The sequence below is a fragment of the Diceros bicornis genome, chromosome 29 (assembly GCF_020826845.1).
Source record: "Diceros bicornis minor isolate mBicDic1 chromosome 29, mDicBic1.mat.cur, whole genome shotgun sequence".
Taxonomy (NCBI): Eukaryota; Metazoa; Chordata; class Mammalia; order Perissodactyla; family Rhinocerotidae; genus Diceros; species Diceros bicornis.
The window spans coordinates 8137730-8144573 of NC_080768.1; positions in this window are offsets into that span (position 1 = coordinate 8137730).

The window sequence follows — 6844 nt, forward strand, 5'->3', positions numbered from 1 at the left end:
AAATTGTTCCTCAACACTCCTTACTCATGAAACCGCCTCCAAAACAGCAGGAGCTGTGCACATTCCCTAGAAAAATCTTGGAAAGAGCTCATGTCCACTTCCTTCAAGAGAGACACTGGGAAGAACCTTTCGATTCTCCTACCTGCCGCAAACACGTAGCAAGGTGACGGTGCAGTTTGTTTTATCCTGGCCACCACTGAGGTTGAGTCCCTCATCATTTTTAAACTCAACACCTGTATATCTCATACTATTCAATTTCATGTTACAAGTTCTGGGTTTTCACCTATTTTATTGGGTTAGTTGTAATTTCTCTCCCTTGGTGAGGACGTTCTAATATGTAGTCTTTGTGTGTCTTTGTCTTGTCTTCCAGCATGCAAACAGGCCAAGACCCCTCTACAGAGGCGAGAGGAAATCTGCCCTGGGCCTCAGTCTCACATGTAGGCCACCTTCGAAGACACCTGACGTGAGGTCCAGCGGGACCCGCAGTGTCTGCCATCCAAAGACCTGAACTGAGCCTCTTCTCACCTCGTGGAATTCAGAATGGTCAGGAAGTGCCTGTCCCTGACACGCCTCACGCAGCATTCAAGCACCTTGCCCCGGATCCTACCCTCATTGTCCAGCTGAGGGACAAGAAGCCCCATTTTTCCTCCCTGGAAGATCCCCAGGCTCCCTCTAAGACACATGGCCTGGGCCACGCTCACCAGCCCCAGGCACAAGCCATGTATCTGGATGTCAACTCCTATCCCAGCCCACAGGCTGCTGGACCTACTGTGGACCGGGATGCCAAAATCAGCATCAAGGCACCAGGCAGAGACCTGCCCAGGTCCCAGTGCAGGCTTTCCAGACGCTCCCAAGGAAACCGAGACTCATTCCCTTCCAAGCACCTAAGAAAGAGAACTCAGAGACCACATCTGGGGGTTTTCCAGACTCCCCAGCCTCCACCACGGACAACTGGACGGAGACCCACTGCGGGATGCCAGGTGACCAGAAAGATGCATGCCCAGGGGAAAAGCATTGACCTCCCGCCTCCACACCACAGACCTCACCTGAATACCGCTCAGCCCTGCACTGTGGCCCATCGCCCAGCACTGAACCGTGACCCAGGCCAGCCCCTCAGAATGCTCTTCAGGAGATTAGACAATGGCTGGTGGAGCTCCAGACTCCTGACTGCTGCCTCCTGCCTTCCAGCTGAGAAGCCAAGCCCTCCCGGGCAGAGCCCTCTCACACAAGAGATGTCTGAGGGACACTGTGCCCAAGTCCCACTGAGTGTCCTGGAGAATGACCTCCAGGTTTCCTCTTCCTTGGAAGAGAGTGACTCGGAGGGAGACACCTCCTGCCAAGGAAGACATGTCCTCCCACCCCAGGACACCTGGAACTGTCTGTCCAGTGAGGAGGAGAAGTCACAAGGAGCAAGGTTTTTCTCGCGAATCAGCCATTCCCCATCTCTGCTCTGGCTACACATGGTGGAAGCCCAGGCGATGCTTGTGGAAACACACAGGCAAACACTGCCCTCTTTCATGATGGAAGCAGAAGTGACGATTCAAAGGGCGGTAATCAAACTGGAATAGGAAGTTGTTTGACACTGAAATCCATTGGATAATACTGAGTTCGATTGCAGGGGTAAGGTCTCAACTAAAAGATAATAGGAAATGGATCTGTATCTCTCCTCCGATTTCAGAATTTGGGGAAAATGGGTAAAGGGCTCAAAAGAGTCCGTGGCAAATTGTAAAGACTTCCCTGACCTGGGATGAGATATTTTGACTCTGTGGGGTTATTTCTGTGGAAATCCTGATGCGGGATATTCTCATGGCTTTGTTCCTTTGGGTTATTAAACGTCATTAGAAAGTTGTGTTTTAAAATGTTCTTTTGTTATTAATAAAATTCTCCCAAAGGTGACCTGTGGTACGCACTTTTGATTTCTAGGCATGCAAACCATTTAAAAAATTCTTTGACTCATCCAAGTTAAAGTGACTGGGTGAAGCACTGTTTGGCAGGACCTAGGGCTTATTAGAAACACAGATTCTCAGGCACACTCAGCCCCACGGCATCATTACATGCATTTTGACAGTGAGCCCCAGGGAATCTTAGGCAGATTTCAGTGAGACAAGCGTGCCTGCAGACTTATTCGCACGGTGGCCCACATGGGACTCAGGGCGGGGTGGTTAGCAAATACCTGTGCCTGAAACCTACTGCAAGAGATGCAAATTGAGGGTGTGTTTATTGCGGCCTGGGCACTGGGAGCTTTGGAAATCTCCCGACGTGATAACAGTGGGCAGCAAAGTTTGAGATCCACTGGAGGTGGTGAGCAAAGATTTCACCTGAGTCACCTGTGATCTCCATTTTCCTCCTTCGGGAAAAGCTCTGAGTAGGATCCAGAAAATTCCCATGCCTCGGTAAGGAACATTTCCATAGGAAGAACAAATGACTGCTCCTACCTCCTTGTAGGACATCCGTTGGCGAGTGCTTCTTTCAGTCTGCAGCACCTTCTGTGCCTTCCAAGGAGGGCAGCCCCTGGGTGAACGCACAACGTCACCAAAAAGAAGGGAAAAGTCAAGATGGCACATTTCGGCAATACCCCAGCCTGCCATAGCTACTGAAGTGCTCCAGTCTCCTTGGGACCCGGGACAGACTTCCCTCCTTTCGGCATAGGCCCTGGTCTGGTCTCACGGCCTCTGTCCTGCCCCATAACTCTCTTAGAGATTCTGACAACCCCATTCACGCAGGCCCACCACTGAACAACCACACGCCAGTGCTGAGATGACTGCATTCCCTAGATCGACCTAGGGGATTTCAATGGCAGCCCAGAGTGGAGAACACTTTAGCTAATACTCCTTTTCACAGTCTCGTGCACACAGAAATTTCTTCAATGTACAAGACTCAACACCAGGGAATTAGAGTTTGGATGTCTAGGAAGGATCCATCTGTTTCTATTTCTCACAAGTTCCCTGGGGACGCTGATGCTGCTCTTTCAAGACCCACTTCCACTAGCACTCAGCCTGGGAAAGAAAGCACAGGACACACAAGCCCTGACAGCCAACCATCATCTCGCTACAAACACAGTGGGTTTCCGTGAAGATCACCCATGGTCTCGCAGAAAGCCTACAGTACTCGCGTATTCTCAGGACATTGAGAGAAGTATACAGGAGGTGATAGGGTCTCAGCAGGACCACCTTCAGAAACAGCACGCCATACTACATTCAGACGACCTTGCTTGAGCATCTAGTGTGCAGTCACATGTTCCTTAGGGCTCCCTGGGTACAAGGAATTGAGCTGGGAACCTCAATTCATTAGAAAATTTAAACTCTGCTCTACCTTGGTAGTTAGTACTCTAAAGCCCACGCCAGGAAGGAAGACGTGGAAAAGCGAGAAGAGGGAGCAAGGACATTGAGGGGAGACAGGCGAATTGGTGGCAGACCGCTATTGGGACCTGGAAGACTTTCAACAGCTCAGGCACAGTTAGGAAGCCATCCACGCACCATCATTTTGCCAATGGCAGTTCCTGGGCACTTGAAGGGAAATAGAAAATTCTGCACAAGACGACGCTTTCCTCTGCAGCCTTTCCAGGCTGGCAGGAGCAGTTCCGGTGCCCCCAGTGCATCTTGGAAAAAATTCTGGGGGCTCCTGCCCAACATTCACTAGCCTTCAACGTCATCGAGAGGCATTCTGGGGTCCCTGAGCTCAAGTGAAAAATTGATGGTGGCGCTGGCTCGCTAAGGACGCCCACACTGGTCTTTCTGGCAGCTGCAAGTGTCACTGCTGGGCCTCGGACGTAGTTCGAGATTTGTCCAGAGACTCAGGCAGCCAAGGACACCCGTCCTGATTCTCTGCTTCTGGCATGCAATGGCCTCCGCCCGCCAGATGAACAACAAATTTTTCAGGAACGTCCTCAGACAGACAGGTTCTTTGCCATAGAGGGAGAGTCTGGGAGCTGCACTCTCTATAGCGGTCTCTTTGGGAACCTGCATGCATATCTTCAGTCAATCGGAAACACTTGAGAAACAGAGAAACGCTAGTCATTGTCGACTACAGATAACCAGAACTAGAAGCCATAAAGACAACAGGTAAAATAATAAAATAACAGTGAATAGTAACGATAACAATGGGTTTCATCGACCCAACGATGATGCTACTCCCAATCATTATAGTATTGGAGATCATGCTCAGCCTCTGAGGAGGGCAAATAATGTGCAGATTCTCTTCAAGAATTACAGTCGACTGAAACATTCCACATTGGTCTACCCAACAGGATGCTTTCAGGTCAACGTCCTGCCTCCAAAGCCAGAGAAACTGAGAAGGAGCCCCCAGGGTTGGCTTCCTCTCCACACTGTGCTGCACACACTGCCAGGGCCATGACACATGAGAAATGAGGGCACTGTGTACTCTTGGAAATTACACCTGAATCTTTTTTGGTATTGGCTGGTGATACGATGCTACACGAGGCACATCCTAGCAAAATCAGAGAAAAAGTCTGGAAACGAACAGCTGCTTTCAACCAACACTCCAACTACGGCAATCCAACTTCCCAAATTGGTAGCATTCACGTCTAACAGCAATAAACTAAATACTACGATGGAGGAGAAGGCTTACTGACAATATCCTTCCTTCTGCAAAGAAAGAGATATAAATATGAAATCTAGGAAAAACTCTGTAGAGTTTTAGGAAAAATATAAAATACCCCTAATTGAAATAAACGGCCGTATAAATTAGGAGCAGTTAACACATATCTTAGTTGGGGAAATTCAACACAAAACACTTTCTCGTATAAGTTCTCATGGATTCCACTCTAAAATCCCAAGGGATTTTTCTCTGCAATGCTGAGGAGGCAATTGACAAATTAAGATTAAAAGAACAGAACCAAAAAGAGTCTATGCAAATTGGAATAAATCCTGGTGTGAAAGGGATACCTTTATTTTTCCGAAAGTACGCAGTGTATTCTGCCTTGGGAAGCCAGTCGTGAGACTGGCAAGTGCTACTCCGATTACGTGGAGGGTGGGTAAGGGGCAATTCAGGCCAGTGGTGTGAGAAATCACGGGGGGCACGCCATCCTTGGAGCGGGCAGAGGCCACCAGGAGGCCCAGGCTGCGGTGGGAGATCAGGGAGGGGCCCCTACTGCCCAGGTTCCAGGGCAGGAGGATGGGATCAAGCCGTGGCTACGGAGCCAGGACCTAGGGCATTTTGCCAAGTTCATAAATTATTAATGTAATGCAATTTTCAAAGTCCATACGGTTGCAAACCTCTGCAAAACCACAAACTGCGGAAACTCCCCAGGGTACCAATAATCTGGAACATCGGAGACACTCCACCCACGTTACTGGCGGTTGTACATAGTCACCCGCTTTGGAGGTCAAGCTGGTCCCTTTGAATCAATGAGCAACTACCCAGACGAGATCACAGGGCATTTCCATTCCCAACCGTCCCATCGTCAAAACACAGACCTGTGCCTAACCGTCTCCTGGGCCTGACCACTAGCGGGAAGTTGTGAAAGTCACACAAATATCAACCAAAGGGAGATGAGGCTAGAAAAAGAAAGTCCCACGTCAATCTACATACTACCGAGTACAGGACTAAGAGACTGAGCCGAGTGGAGCTGCCTGGCTCAACCAAAGGGACCTGGCAGGAACAATTACTTGAGTCACAAGACACAGTGCAAAAGAAGCCAGTCCCAGCAGGACGCAGATCGCACAATGCCTTCTCTGTGGATTCTAGAGCAGTCCCATGCATAGACATCGAAATGAGAATGGTGGAAGAGGGGTCTGCAGGGAGGGAAGAATGAAGAGTGGGTGTTTAATAGATAGGGACTTTCAGTGCAGAATATGAAAAGCTGGGGAGACGGACGATGGTGATGTTTGCACAACGAGGTGAATGTACTGAGGGCGGTAGAAGTCTACACTTCAATGCCTTCCAAGAATAACTACCACGTTACACATAATTCGCCACAAGAACAAAAGTGCAAAGTGGAGAAAGATAGAGGCATTAGCACAGAGGTTTCTTTTCCTTACAGAAAACTGATATTCTTCAAAGTATGCCCAGGAGTGCCTGGCATTTTAAAATGCTTGAAAATGCTAAGCGACACAGGACGGTTTATGGCTTCAAGACCTGCTTACGTCAAAGGTGGGTAGATGAGATGGATTGACTGAGATCCCTTAACGAGGTCACGTGACCTTGAATCAGTATAAAAGCCTGCCCGGAAGGGAAACTCCCCCTCTGACCCTTCCGCAGGCACCTTGGAAGCTGCATCCATCCAGGGCAGCTGTTCTTGAACCCAGCTGTAGAGAATCAGAGCGGAGGATCACTACTGGATTTCAGGTGGGTTTCCATTACAAACTGCCCCCTCTGACGATCCCTCTGACAGGGAGGACAGTAGGACAAAGAGGGAGCGATGTGTCTTGAGGCACAGGGCTATTGATTCTTTAATTTTCACAGGAATTTTGAGAAAGAGATCCATGAGATACATCCTTTTCAATGCTCATTATCAGACAAAGTTCAAATTCCAGAGGAAATAGACCCCAGTCCCCGATGTGCGTGGGGCAGTGAGTGAGCAGGAATGGAAACTCGCTGGCTTTGGCTATGGGCCTTAAAGCCAAGACAATAGATTAGTTCACACTTAGTTCAAACATATTCAGTTCAGATTTCTTGGAAAGTCGTTAAAATAGGGTCATGAAGATGACAAATAAAACAATACAGTTCTGACCATGCTGACCCTGGCAGGTCTCCAGGCCAGTAGAGGAGAAAACATTTTTCCTATCTGAATTGGAATTTGAAAAGTGCCTCCTCTCGTGTCAAAGAGAACTTCCAGTTTTCGATAGGAAAGCTTACTTTGCTTTTGACATTCCAAGACGTGTGC